The following is a 16,305-nucleotide window of genomic DNA, read 5'->3' as shown; positions in this document are numbered from 1 at the left end:
AGTTTTGTGGGGCCTGGGCGTGGAAAGGGAGCTGTGGTTTCGGTGCATTATACATGACAGCTAGAGGCTGAGTATGAACGAATGTGGCCTTTATTGTCTTTTCCTAGCGCTACCTCGCGCACATGCGGGGGGAGGGGGTTGTCATTTCATGTGTGGCGGGGTGGCGACGGGAATGATTAAGGGCAAACAGTAGGAATTATGTACATGTGTATATATGTATATGTCTGTGTGTGTATATATATGTATACGTTGAAATGTATAGGTATGTATATGTGCGTGTGTGGACGTGTATGTATAGACATGTGTATGTGGGTGGGTTGGGCCATTCTTTCGTATGTTTCTTTGCGCTACCTCGCTGACGCGGGAGACAGCGACAAAGCAAAATGAATAAATATATATATATATATATATATATATATATATATATATATATATATATATATATATATATACGTATATAATCTTTTTGTTTGACCATAACGCGAAACTGACCAACTCAAAAATGATCATACTATATATCGGATATTGTAAACATCTGTGGTGCTGGTGGTCAGGGGATAACCTGTGGTGCCTGGTGATCCAAGCTCTGCCTGTGGTGCTGGCAGTCCATGGTGAACGTACGGTGCTGATGTTGCAGGGTCGACAGGTGGCACTGGCAGAGAATGGTAGTCTGCGGGACTTGTGGTGCAGGTGGTCTTAGGACGATCTGTGGTTCGGGGCCAGCTGGTGGTCAGTGGCCGACCTAACCTGACGTAGCGTTACCTATGTGCCACCTGGATAGGTGTTACTTGTGTGTCAGCCGAGCAGGTGTGACCCTAATGTTGGGTGGGTAGGTGTAACCAATGTGTCGGCTGGGTAGGTGTGACCCATGTCGGCAGGGTAGGCGTGACCCATGTTCCGGCAGGGTAAGCGTGACCCATGTGCCGGCTGTAAAGGTGTGTATCATGTTCCGGCTGGGCAGATATGACTCACTCACGAGAATTTTTGGAGGTAGAAAAATGGTCAGTTGATACTCTCGTAGTTATCTTTTTCATCTGAGTGAATATTGCTGAGCTATATACATTGTTCAATTTGTTAGCGTTAGCTTCCAGTGTATAATTTCTTAGGTTTTTAGAAGCTTACTTTTTGCTTTACATCACATTTCATTAGGGATGATTTTGGTTATGTTCTCTGTTGAATAGAATTATCTGTCTTCCTTACATCTGATGATGTTCACTTGTGCATTACATTGATCATGCTCTATGTCCATTTTATCAAGTTAGAGTTTTGTACTTTTTCATCCCTATCCTGTCCTTGGATGTCTGTGGAGATGCAACACTGTATAGAGTATCTGCATCTAAAGTAGCTACTGAAACGTGGGTTCATATCTTTCTATCAGTCCTTCTTAGTTTCATAGGAATAAGCAAGTGAATGACAATTAAGGTCTTCAATAGGATACAACATAACCAGTGCTAGAGCTGTTTGAACTCAGGATGAAGGGTTCTCTTCTTGTGAAATTATAACAAAACAAACTCCGCAGTGAACTTGAGAACAATTTTTGTCTTATTTTTCTTTTTTAATCAAAAAAACTACGGTATTGTAATCTGGTAATCAAGTAAATTCCGTAAACGTTTTTGAAGTTTCTCCTGGATAAGTATGCTATGTTCGTAATGAATATCATAATTCCTCGATAATCACGTTCACTGCCAACACAAGACCCACGTTAAAACGAGAGAAAGGTTTCCTATGTACTGTGGCGGACGTGATCCTGCCGACTCCAGAAGATATGAGTCAGCAATTTAGCCTGGGGATTATTACGTGGCTCCAGACTGTCTCGTCTGCTTGCATGGAATTGTTATTTAGTCTAAACTCAGATTGGCTGTAAGCTGCGGATGTGGCGGTCGTTCTGATTACAAGGGCTCAGGCGGCTGGCTTGTGCGTCCAACATAAAGTCAACTTCTGTGTATATCGTCAATATATACAAGCATGCACAAGTGAAATACAATACCGCTTGCGGGCGTGCATGAGTTTACTTCAAGATCATTTACGTTGATTTGCTTCAGGTTTTAGCTCCGTTATCATTCTGCACTGCAAATTTAGATTTCTCTCCACAACAAATTTTACTTTTAAAATGATATGTTGATGCATGTTCATACCCCTATATATCTACCCTTGCACACAAGGAAAAACACACAACACAAAGTCATGCATACACGAACACATAAATGCAAGTACACACACACACACATTACGTACACGAAAGGAGATAAACAAAAACTTTTCCATAAATTCATAAGGAAGAGTGTGCCAGTTAAAGAGCAGCTGATAAGGCTAAGGGATTAAAAGGGAAGAGTTATGCAAGATAATGTAAGATATGCGACAGAGGTCAGAGACGAGGCCTAAAGTGTTTTCATAGTAAAAGACACTACAGACCCAGCAAGAGTGAGACGGGATGGGGAGGTCTTGGAATGCATGAAGGGGTATTTGACCCAGCTCTGGTGTATAGATGCGAAACCCAAATCTAGACAGGTATGATAAAGTTAAGATCAAGAGCAGTAGACGTGGATGATTTGTAAAATGTTGTTGGAAAAAGGACAATAGAAAGAGGGAAAAATGAAGATATGATGTCATATGGTACGAAAAAATCCATGAAGTGCATGGATGAATCTTTTTAGAACAGCATGGTCAGTTAGAACATACAGCAGGTGATAGGTTGATTAAGAAGATGAACAGCAGTATAGCAACTGGTGCGATGAGGGAAGGCAGACCATGAAAGAGATAGATAGAGTATCGGTTAGATGTATGGATGTTTTAGATGTCAGAGGAATGATTTGGGATGGAAATGCAGCATTTTGTGTATGCAGGTTGCCTCATGTGACGAATAAACTCATTTTGCTAATTGAAAAAGTAAGAAGCGCTTAAAATCTCACTATAACGCAGCAGTGCCGTGGGCTTCCATTTATTTTTGTGACCAAAATAGGTAAGTATAAACGGAAACAAAGATAGAATTTAAACTTGGTAGAAATGCTGGGTGTGACTTGAGAGTACAGTCTGAACACTTTCTCCGTGCTGACTTCCCACACACACAAAACTGTACATATATGTCTTAAATAAGCGTTTGTGTGGTCCGTCTGATGCAGGCCACCACGGTCAGTCATCAGACAGGTCGCCACGGCTACAGAGAGTGGAGAGGAGAGAGAAGGGCATTGAAAGTGGCTGGAGTTTAGAGTGGGGATGCCTCTGCTGGGAATGGGGGTCATAAGGAGGGAGGGCCATTCAGTTGCTGAGGGTTCGCAGGAGGGTTGAGTAGTGCAATGCGGGGAGTTGGGGAGAGGAGGGAAATTATAAAGGTAGAGGGCTGGGAAAGAAGGGTAATGCAGAATAGAAGGGACAAGGGAGAGAAGATTGTGCAGGGGGTGAGGGTGAGGGAGAGGGGCGGGTGGTGCTAGGAATAGGCTCCCAAGGGAAGGGGGATGCCACCCTGGAGGTTTGGAGACATGAGAGAGGGAGGGCAGTGCATAGGATTTAGATGGGGACTTGGGGTGTAGGGAAGGGGATGTGACTCGGGATAAGCAAAGGCTGTGCTAATAGATTAAGTGGACTCACAAGACCTTGACTTAGACACGCCTAACACCACCCCGAGCAACTCGGAGCTCGGCACCCTCAGCCCCCTCAGACAACGCCGTCCATCCAACTTACCCATGACACTGTCCTTACCTTTCCGGACTGCAATGAGGACGTTTAAAACCACAAAAATAACCTCGAGTCCCAAACCACATGGGAACACGACCAGCCAGCCTCAAACCAGCCCACTTCAGAGGATGAAACCCCTGATTTCTCAACCTCACGAGACCATGCACAAACATTCAACCCTGCCACAGACGACCAGAAGTATAGTATACAGTCCCACTCCAGTAGCTCTGCACAAATCCACAAATTGGTCATACATGGAATTAAGAAAAAAAGCAGAAATATTTTCACCTCATATACAGCAGTAATGAAAATAACTCAGCTTGCAACACTAGAAAAACAGACTCTTTAACTTTATAAACGTAAACATAATGGAGAAACCAGACGTTGTTCTAATAAGTAGCCAAAGCGTCTCAAACCACACACCAAACAAAATGGGATTTTGTTTGGCTGCACAACGCTGATAACAATCTAAGTACTATTAAGATAAGCAAAGTAGACACACTTACGACTCTCTTTATATTGACATTACCGACAAGTTCAAAAGTAAACCGTCTCGGCGTTATTTACAGACCTCCTAAGTAAAAAGACGACAATAAGATATAACACAACGAAATCAAAACTACAGTAAACAGTAATGAAGTTATAATAATAGGAGACTTCAAGAGTCCAAACAAGCTGGAACACGTTAACAGGTGACCGAGAGGGAACGAGACCAACGGAACTGATTGAAAACGCTTTTCTGGAAAAGTTCGTTAAAAAACCAACTAAAGGTAAAAACATTCTTGATCTCGTCTTCACCAGTGACACAAACTTGATAAACTTTTGCGAAGTAGGCTACAGCTTGTCAAACAGCGATCACAATTTGATTGGATTAGATGTAAATTTTAGATTATGAAATAAATGACAACAAACTCTTGATCCCAGATTACAGGCGAGCAAATTTTGAAAACATTTCCAGTGCCAATTGTAGAAAACTTCTTAACGTTTACACAGTAGAGGAAATGTAGAATAATTCTAAAACCACATTACTCGAGATGGAAAATAAACAAATTCCACGAATTACAAAGAGAACTTGCAATACTTCCAAATCATCATGGATGAATAGGAGAATAGAAGGACTAATTCCCCCAAAGAAGAAAGCATATATGAAATTCAAATCAATGGGAACCGATGAAAATCACCAGGAATTTATCAAAATCCAAAGAGAGTGTAAGGTCACTAGACAGAGTAAACGCGAGGAAGAAAAAAAATTTCCTTGAAAGTTAAGAATAATCCTAAAGAATTCTTCAAATATGTAAGACAACTAACGACAGTAAAAGAATTATTTGGACTGGTCTGCCTGGGGAATACAATTAAGGCAACAAAAATACGCTACCAGAAAATAACCCACATGCATCAAAAACTTACACCATACACCTGTACATGCTTCAGTGTCTCTCCTCTATTTCAAACCATCCCTTCCCCATCCCACCTCTTCTTCCTACCCTCTATCCATCCTCTTGAGAAAAAAGAGGGGATAGGAGCCAGGGAAAGAGAAGGATTTGTATGAGGTATGGGTTGGGGAAGGAGAGGACTGTGCGGGGAGTGGGCGTCATATGATGAAGGAAGTGTTTGTGTCGAGTATATTTGGACACCAAAGACCAGGGCCTAAATGATCGAGGTTTCGAGGAACCAAAATGTTTGAAACTTCGAAACTATGTTTGAGAACGGCCGAAGAAGCTAGTGGTGTTAAACTTCATGTTTCAGTTTAACTCACTTGGCATGGTTAGAGGAAATGCATGAGTGAGTTGATAGTGAGTAGTGTGTAATTGATCCATTCCATGAATTGGTAATTTTGAAGATAGAGACAGGAAAGACATGGAACAAGGACACCTACATTTTATGTGCCTGACAAAGTTTTATTCATTTTACTTTTAGGGAAATATATCTTGATTATACACACATACAAGCTCACCATGGGAGGCGATTGTCAACAATATAGTCCTCATTCTAATGTATTTTGATAAGAAAATGAAGTCAAGTGTTAGTATCGTTACTTAATATTTAACAGAATAACAGTCTCATTAGTGATGAAGTCGGATACGTTAGAGTTTTATTCCAGCTGGAACGGATCCGCTGTTCACTCCAATATTAAAGGAAATTACATATCCAAATCAAATTTACTCACACTTCAAGGTGTGCACTACCAGTGGAATGCAATTAGCAAGGTTTCATTAGCAGCAGGAAATGAATCGGAAAACTTAAATATTCCTTCCGTAGAGCAATTGCTAAAGAAATGATTAGTATAGATTGTGCGAAATGTATGCAGGTACGGTCAGTGGCATATACATCTTTTTGTTCATGAAAATATTAACTTTGCTAATGTTGTAATAACTAAAGATGATCAAACATTTTTTGGAACCCACAAGATGCTTACTGGAATAGACTTTGAGGTAAACTTAGGTACTGTCATGCTTCCCAGAATAACTGTGGGTTAATCTGTAAAGAAAAGACGAATATATATGAATGAGAAAGATCTGTGACAGTAAACTTCAGTAAGGTGATGGTGTTCCTTGTGTTACAGTTTCCTTGCGAGTCACAAGATAAATGGGCCTCCATGCACACCAGTGATATATTTGGTTTTCTTCACTAACTTCTTGTACTGCCAACGTTCCATCAGTATCAGTTGGTCACAAACTTATTGGTGGAATCAGGAATGATGCGCTGAGAAATGAATTGTGTGGAACCTTCATGACTCTTTGTTAGTATAAGGGAACACAATGACCGAAGTAATTGATGGAGATGAAAGAAGTGGACAAGGTCAAGAAGAAATAGGCAGCAAAGACAGGTCAAAGAGACAGTAGTTTAGGGCTAGGAGAAGCAAATTAAGAGAGAAAGATAGCGTTTTCTTACTAGTGCACAGCTTTCATCGCATGTCTTGCCTATCAAATGATACTGAGAGAGAGAGAGAGAGAGAGAGAGAGAGAGAGAGAGAGAGAGAGAGAGAGAGAGAGAGAGAGAGAGAGAGAGAGAGAGAGAGAGAGAGAGAGAGAGAGAGAGAGAGAGAGAGAGAGAACAGACAGACAGACAGAGACAAAGAAAATGAAGAAAACACAACTAAATTCAGACAAAAACAAGCAAAGATAGAGCATTCCCAGCAACCAATGTGAAGCCACTAGGGGATAACTTAAGGCTGAAGGCCCATTACTCTGGAGGGTGTTGAAATGAGGAGAGGTAGTGAAGCCTTGCCTGTGATGGAAAGTGGCAAGGCAGCTATAGTGGACGTTATTGCCGTTGAATTTCTTAACAAAGGGGGTGAGCGTATTGCTGATTGTTTAGTTAATATTTCAAATGAGCTTATGTATCATGTTGAGGTGCGTGGGAACGACTGAATTTCTGTACAGTACCATAATGTAAAGGGAAGGGATACAAAATGAATGTTCGAATTACAGAGGTATAAGTTTGTTGAATGTGCCCGGGAAGTTGTAACGGAGGAAAGTGTTTGAGAGGGTAGTGGCATGCACAAAACCACTTGCCATGACTAAACACCCTTCATCTGCCACCCTATTATCAAACACATTCAACAATGCTTCAGTGTACTCACCTCATCTCCTCCTCATCTCATCACTCCCGTTATCACTTCCCCATTTGATCCCATTAATGTTCTCGTGTGCTCTCTTATTCTCCTTATAATGCCAGCCTCCCTCCAAAACATCATATTCTCCCTAAAGGTTGCTGATACTCGCTTACCCCAATTCTCATTTGACCTCTTTTTCAGCCCCTGCACTTTTTTTGATATGCTACCACTTTCTCTTGCATATCTCAATTATTTGCACTCTTTTCCAGGAAAAATACTATCCTTTCACCTCTCTTTTCTCTTTCAAGCGCTCACTACCCTTTCTCACCATTCCACTCCCCACTTTCCGCATGCCATACATTTCTCCCGTAAATGTCAACACTGCTTCTCTAAACACCTTCCATCCCTCAACCACTCCCCTAGCTTCGTTTATTCTCACCTCCTGCCGTTCTAAACATAATTCTTCCCGATTTTTCTTCACACAAGTCTCTTTACCAGGCTTGCCTACTTTCACAGCCTCTTCTCACCCTTATCATTTCCTCTTTTCCAAAAACTTTACAACTCTTCACCTTTGCCTATATTAGGTAATGATCAGACATCCCACTAGTTAGCCATCTCAGCACATTCATATGCAACAGTCTCTCTCTTGCGCCCTTATCATTTTTATCCTATATAGCAATCGACTTAGCACGGACAAATAGCATAACATAGTCAAGGCCATCTCAGATGAAGAAAAAAGTTATAGAGAAGGAAAGCAGAAATAAATCAGGGATCCGCAAGTGTTTGTGGACCTGACTCTGAAAGAAAGGTTATATGAAGGGAGAAAGACAAAAAGGAAGGTAATTCCACAGCTTAGTCGTTCGAAGGATGATCGAGGCATCAAAACAGCCAATCCTCCAGCGGCTGAGCTCTTACAATAGTTGTGGAAACAGGCAATTAAACATGTGCCATGGATCCAAACCGCATAGGTAGAGACACATGCGGACACATCTCGAGAACAGAGACCGAATTAATACCAAACAAAAATGGAGAGCAGCAAACTTGCGGCGTCCAGAAAAGGAAGATTGACGAGAGGTAATGCCAGGAGAATTAATGAGATGGGAGTCTTTTGATTCCACTCTAGGTGAAAAAAGGAGGAGGATGAAACACCTCAGATGTGTGAGTAGTATTCCATACTTCGGCGAATAAAACCGAGGCAGACGTGAAACAGCTTCTATAGAATGACCCTAAGCTTTTGGAAAGCAGACCTTCTGATGTTCATGTGGGGCTTCCAGGTTAGAGTAGAGGATATGTTCATGCTCAGTATGTTTATAACAATACAGGGTTAAACTGTGGGCTTTTTGAATTGAACAGAGTTAATCAAATGATTCTTCGAAAGAGATTTTGAGTATAAATTGCGTTTTAGCGCGACTATATTTTACAAGATTATTGCTTCCTCAATCCGAAATGCTGCACAGGCTCGAACTGGATGAGGAAATATCATCAGTGCAAGAAGAAGAACGTGTGTTGATATTAAAGGGAGGAGAAGAAAAGTGAATTGAAGTATGTAAAGTGGAATCATCAGTAGAAGTGTAAATAGTGACAGGAGTAGAACAGGGAATAGGTGATAATACAGAACCCTGAGGAACATCGCTATTGATAGTACAAGAGGTGGATGTCGCTCAATCGACGACTACTGTCATGGTATGGACTGTCACTAGAGAAAAGCAGTGAAGGTAAAGGAGTTTAAAAAGCAATGACTTATGCCATATGCCATACCTTATCAAATGCTTTAGGGACGTCGAGGGCTACGGCAAAAGTCACACAGGAAAGGAAATCACCAGTAGATGTAGCACTGCGAGTTCTTACTTGTGTTGTGAAAGAAGGAAATAGAATTCTAAGTGTCTGAGTTTGGAAGAGTTTCGAAGGATTTGGAGATAGCAGAAGTGAGTGCAACAGAGCGATGGCTAGAAGTGTTTGAGCTGTCTCCTGTTTTAGAGATGGGCTGAGCCAAGTTGTTCTTCCAAGTGAATGGGAAAGTCTGGGTTTTTAGACAAGAGGCAAAAAATAGTCGAGCACGGATTTGAGCCAGCTCAAAAGCACAATACTTTAGAATAACACGAAGAGGTATGCCATCTGAGCCATACACCTTTTCCACGTGGATGTAGGAAAAAACAAGTAAGATCTGCGCGAGGAGAATATATTAGAGGGCATAGGGTTGGAGGAGTATGTGGGAGCGGAGGATTAAAATCTGAATCATCCAGAAGTGAGTAAAAGGAACAAGAAGTTGCTAAAAAGAGAGGCTTTATCAGTAGGAGAGTTAGCAATAGACTGATCAGGTCAGAAAAGAGGAGGAAATTGCGGATGTTGTTGGACCAAAAAGATTTGTCATTAGATCTCGTCACACACTTTCAGAGAGGAGCTTTGCAATGATTCAGAGTAGAAATGAAAGCAGTGTTTCTGGGAAAGGGAAGTGTTTCATGGTCCGATATTCACCGTTCCTGATGCAACAGACGTTAGAGCAAGAGTGATCAAACTAAGTGAGAGGAAAAAGACTCAGAAGATGCGATGTATAACTCCATCCCAGCCAAGATAACCTCTGCTAAGTGTTCAGCACAACTCGAAGCATCCTAACTAGAGAAACAGTACCCTTCCCAGGGAAAGTAAAGAAAGATACTAAACGGGGCTAACCATTTAGCTCTCCCCAAGTACCAAAGTTGGCGTTTAGAGGAGGGATGAGCGGGTGGACATGCCTAATTAGAAGTGATAGGATGTGACTGTGGTTAGAGGGCCACAAGTGCACAAATTGTTATATGTGTAGTGAAGGGGCTCAGGGGTTAAAAAAAAAAAAGAGGTCATCTGTATTACAAGAGTGGTCGCCAAGGCCGGAAACTCGATTAAGGTGCTCAACTAATTGTTCCAAATTGTTAAGAAGAGAAAATAGAAAGGCCTTGGCTCCACCAGGATCGTCCTGGTTGGAGCTTAACACGTCTTTGTGGTGTATATTTGATTGGCCCGTGCCAAGTAGTTGAATAATCGAAGAGTTGAAGATAGTTGGAGAAATTGGAGGAGGGAGGGGGAGGGTTAGGTAAGCGAAATATGAAAGCAAGGTAATAGAAGGTAGGGAGATTGTGAGTCATACGACACCAAAATTAGGAGACAAGATCAACGAGATGAATGATTAGTGTTTTGTGTTACAGTAGGAACAGAGTCCACCATTGGAGGGGACACGACGGTTGAAATTATAGAAGGAGATCTGATAGTGTAGAGGAGAAGCAGCATCGGGCTGCAGAGTTTCAGAAAGAAGTAAATTATTAGGGGAGAAGGTAAGTAGATGGTATTCGACAGAGGGAAGGTTAGTGTTTCACCAATAATCATAATACTAGATACCTGTGTAAAACTTTTATTTGTAGAAATACAGATCAACCTAGATAATCATATGAGTAGATATGCTGACAACAAAACAAACTTTGATATGGCAGGAAGCTTCACAATATGACAACAAATCTTGACAAAGATCGACCATATCAGGGTAATCAGCGGTACAGAGAACAACATGATCAGGTCACTGAGCACTATGGCAAGTTTTACGGCCGGATCACACAACATTACATTTTAGTAGAACGTAGTAGATTTAGATAAACCAGACTTACAGAAAGCCTTATAACTAGATTACATAGCACTGCAAAATGCTTAAAAATAGGTGAAACGTAAAGGAAAGTTTTCTAATTACGTCTCACATCACCATGGAAAGTTTCAGAACAGGTTCAATAAACATCATTAATATGTTCCTGGCCACGTCAGGCACAGTTGAAGGATGTCTCATAACCAAATTACAAAATCTTATACAAAATATCATAGACCTCGAAAACGTTACGAAGTATTCATAATCATGTTATATAGATAAGACTTCATGACCTTATCACACAGTATTTTACAAGGATCTACTAAATGTGGCACAAAAGAACGTGTTCTGATTCTAACCAGAGAATATACTGCCGCAGATAGCTGTTTGCACTTCCTCAGAGCTGCACATCCTACTAGATTATTCTGTTCCTGGGAATTCGAGAATGGCCGCTACCAAACTGTGTACAGCTAATATCATTCAAGCATTTCGCTTGCCACAGAAAGGGACTAGATTACCAGTGATAGAAAGGGTCACACATCCATATTATTGCCACTGAGATCTTTTACATTTATGACACATCTACTCAATGTATTCAGTCATTAAGTGATAATTTTAGACTTGTCTCTGGATATATACATAGGTTTTTCTATATGATCAGCAAATAGAATATATATATATATATATATATATATATATATATATATACATATATATATATATATATATATATATATATATATATATATATATATATATATATATATATATATATATATATATATATATATATTTTTTTTTTTTTTTTCTTTTGCTTTGTCGCTGTCTCCCGCGTTTGCGAGGTAGCGCAAGGAAACAGACGAAAGAAATGGCCCAACCCACCCCCATACACATGCATATACATACGTCCACACACGCAAATATACATACCTACACAGCTTTCCATGCTTTACCCCAGACGCTTCACATGCCCTGATTCAATCCACTGACAGGACGTCAACCCCGGTATACCACATCGCTCCAATTCACTCTATTCCTTGCCCTCCTTTCACCCTCCTGCATGTTCAGGCCCCGATCACACAAAATCTTTTTCACTCCATCTTTCCACCTCCAATTTGGTCTCCCTCTTCTCCTCGTTCCCTCCACCTCCGATACATATATCCTCTTGGTCAATCTTTCCTCACTCATTCTCTCCATGTGCCCAAACCATTTCAAAACACCCTCTTCTGCTCTCTCAACCACGCTCTTTTTATTTCCACACAACTCTCTTACCCTTACGTTACTTACTCGATCAAACCACCTCACACCACACATTGTCCTCAAACATCTCATTTCCAGCACATCCATCCTCCTACGCACCACTCTATCCATAGCCCACGCCTCGCAACCATACAACGTTGTTGGAACCACTATTCCTTCAAACATACCCATTTTTGCTTTCCGAGATAATGTTCTCGACTTCCACACATTCTTCAAGGCTCCCAGAATTTTCGCCCCCTCCCCCACCCTATGATCCACTTCCGCTTCCATGGTTCCATCCGCTGCCAGATCCACTCCCAGATATCTAAAACACTTCACTTCCTCCAGTTTTTCTCCATTCAAACTCACCTCCCAATTGACTTGACCCTCAACCCTACTGTACCTAATAACCTTACTATTATTCACATTTACTCTTAACTTTCTTCTTTCACACACTTTACCAAACTCAGTCACAAGCTTCTGCAGTTTCTCACATGAATCAGCCACCAGCGCTGTATCATCAGCGAACAACAACTGACTCACTTCCCAAGCCCTCTCATCCCCAACAGACTTCATACCTGCCCCTCTTTCCAAAACTCTTGCATTCACCTCCCTAACAACCCCATCCATAAACAAATTAAACAACCATGGAGACATCACACACCCCTGCCGCAAACCTACATTCACTGAGAACCAATCACTTTCCTCTCTTCCTACACGTACACGTGCCTTACATCCTCGATAAAAACTTTTCACTGCTTCTAACAACTTGCCTCCCACACCATATATTCTTAATACCTTCCACAGAGCATCTCTATCAGCTCTATCATATGCCTTCTCCAGATCCATAAATGCTACATACAAATCCATTTGCTTTTCTAAGTATTTCTCACATACATTCTTCAAAGCAAACACCTGATCCACACATCCTCTACCACTTCTGAAACCACACTGCTCTTCCCCAATCTGATGCTCTGTACATGCCTTCACCCTCTCAATCAATACCCTCCCATATGATTTACCAGGAATACTCAACAAACTTATACCTCTGTAATTTGAGCACTCACTCTTATCCCCTTTGCCTTTGTACAATGGCACTATGCACGCATTCCGCCAATCCTCAGGCACCTCACCATGAGTCATACATACATTAAATAACCTTACCAACCAGTCAACAATACAGTCACCCCCTTTTTTAATAAATTCCACTGCAATACCATCCAAACCTGCTGCCTTGCCGGCTTTCATCTTCCGCAAAGCTTTTACTACCTCTTCTCTGTTTACCAAATCAATTTCCCTAACCCTCTCACTTTGCACACCACCTCGACCAAAACACCCTATATCTGCCACTCTATCATCAAACACATTCAACAAATCTTCAAAATACTCACTCCATCTCCTTCTCACATCACCACTACTTGTTATCACCTCCCCATTTGCGCCCTTCACTGAAGTTCCCATTTGCTCCCTTGTCTTACGGACTTTATTTACCTCCTTCCAGAACATCTTTTTATTCTCCCTAAAATTTAATGATACTCTCTCACCCCAACTCTCATTTGCCCTCTTTTTCACCTCTTGCACCTTTCTCTTGACCTCCTGTCTCTTTCTTTTATACATCTCCCGCTCATTTGCATTTTTTCCCTGCAAAAATCGTCCAAATGCCTCTCTAATAATCTTACTTCTTCATCCCACCACTCACTACCCTTTCTAATCAACCCACCTCCCACTCTTCTCATGCCACAAGCATCTTTTGCGCAATCCATCACTGATTCCCTAAATACATCCCATTCCTCCCCCACTCCCCTTACTTCCATTGTTCTCACCTTTTTCCATTCTGTACTCAGTCTCTCCTGGTACTTCCTCACACAAGTCTCCTTCCCAAGCTCACTTACTCTCACCACCCTCTTCACCCCAACATTCACTCTTCTTTTCTGAAAACCCATACAAATCTTCACCTTAGCCTCCACAAGATAATGATCAGACATCCCTCCAGTTGCACCTCTCAGCATATTAACATCCAAAGGTCTCTCTTTCGCGCGCCTGTCAATTAACACGTAATCCAATAACGCTCTCTGACCATCTCTCCTACTTACATACGTATACTCATGTATATCTCGCTTTTTAAACCAGGTATTCCCAATCATCAGTCCTTTTTCAGCACATAAATCTATAAGCTCTTCACCATTTCCATTTACAACACTGAACACCCCATGTATACCAATTATTCCCTCAACTGCCACATTACTCACCTTTGCATTCAAATCACCCATCATTATAACCCGGTCTCGTGCATCAAAACCACTAACACACTCATTCAGCTGCTCCCAAAACACTTGCCTCTCATGATCTTTCTTCTCATGCCCAGGTGCATATGCACCAATAATCACCCATCTCTCTCCATCAACTTTCAGTTTTACCCATATTAATCGAGAATTTACTTTCTTACATTCTATCACATACTCCCACAACTCCTGTTTCAGGAATACTGCTACTCCTTCCCTTGCTCTTGTCCTCTCACTAATCCCTGACTTTACTCCCAAGACATTCCCAAACCACTCTTCCCCTTTACCCTTGAGCTTCGTTTCACTCAGAGCCAAAACATCCAGGTTCCTTTCCTCAAACATACTACCTATCTCTCCTTTTTTCACATCTTGGTTACATATATATATATATATATATATATATATATATATGTATATATATATATATATATATATATATATATATATATATATATATATATATATATATATATATATATATATATATATATATATATATATATATATATATATATATATATATATATATATATATATATATAAACCCCCACACACGCACATATACATACCTATACATTTCAACGTATACATACATATACACAAACACACATATACATATATTCACATGTACATATTCATACTTGCTGCCTTTATCCATTCTCGTCGCCACCCCGCCACATTTAGAATGGCACTCCCCTCCCCCCGCACGAGCGCGAGGTAGCGCTAGGAAAGGACAACAAAGGCCACATTCGTTCACATTCAGTCTCTAGCTGTCATGTGCAATGCACTGAAACCACAGCTCCCTCTCCACAACCAGGCCCCACAAAACTTTCCATGGTTTACTCCAGACGCTTCACATGCCCTGGTTCAATCCATTGGCAGCATGTTGACCCCGGTATACCACATCGTTCCAATTCACTCTATTCCTTGCACGCCTTTCACCCTCCTGTATGCTCAGGCCCCGATCGCTCAAAATCTTTTTCAATCCATCCTTTCACATCCAATTTGGTCTCCCACTTCTCGTTCTCTCCACCTCTGACACGTATATCCTATTTGACAATCTTTCCTCACTCATTCTCTCCATGCGACCAAACCATTTCAATAAATCCCCTTAATGCTCTCTCAACCACACTCTTTTTATTACCACTCATCTCTCTTACCTTTTCATTACTTACTCGATCAAACCACCTCACACCACATATTGTCCTCAAACATCTCATTTGAAACACATCCACCCTCCTCCGCACAACTCTATCTATAGCCCATGTCTCGCAACCATATAATAGTGTTGGAACCACTATTCCTTCAAAATTACCCATTTTTGCTCTTCAAGATAACGTTCTCGCCTTCTACACATTCTTCAACGCTCCCAGAACCTTCGCCCCCTCCCCCACCCTATAACTCACTTCCGCTTCCATGGTTTCATCCACTGCTTAATCATTCCCAGATATCTAAAACACTTCACTTCCTCCAGTTTTTCTCCATTCAAGCTTAGCCCCCAATTGACTTATCCCTCAACCTATCTGAACCTAATAACCTTGCTCTTATTCTCATTTACTCTCAGCTTTCTTCTTTCATAACTTTACCAAACTCAGTCACCAGCTTCTATAGTTTCTCTCCCGAATCAGCCACCAGCGCCGTATCATCAGCGAACAACAACTGGCTCACTTCCCAAACCCTCTCATGAACAACAGACTGCATACTTGCCCCTCTCCAACACTCTTGCATTTACATGCTTAACCATCCCATCCATAAGCAAATTAAACAGACATGGTGACATCACACACCCCTGCCGCAGACCGACCTTCACTAGGAACCAATCATTCTCCTCTCTTTCTACTTGCACATGCCTTACATCCTTAGTAAAACCTTTTCACTGCTTTTAGCAACTTACCTCCCACACCATATACTCTTAAGACCTTCCACAAAGCATCTCTATCAACCCTAACATA

This window comes from Panulirus ornatus, chromosome 4 (assembly GCF_036320965.1).
Source record: "Panulirus ornatus isolate Po-2019 chromosome 4, ASM3632096v1, whole genome shotgun sequence".
In the NCBI taxonomy this organism is placed as follows: domain Eukaryota; kingdom Metazoa; phylum Arthropoda; class Malacostraca; order Decapoda; family Palinuridae; genus Panulirus; species Panulirus ornatus.
This window is presented reverse-complemented; position numbering follows the sequence as displayed.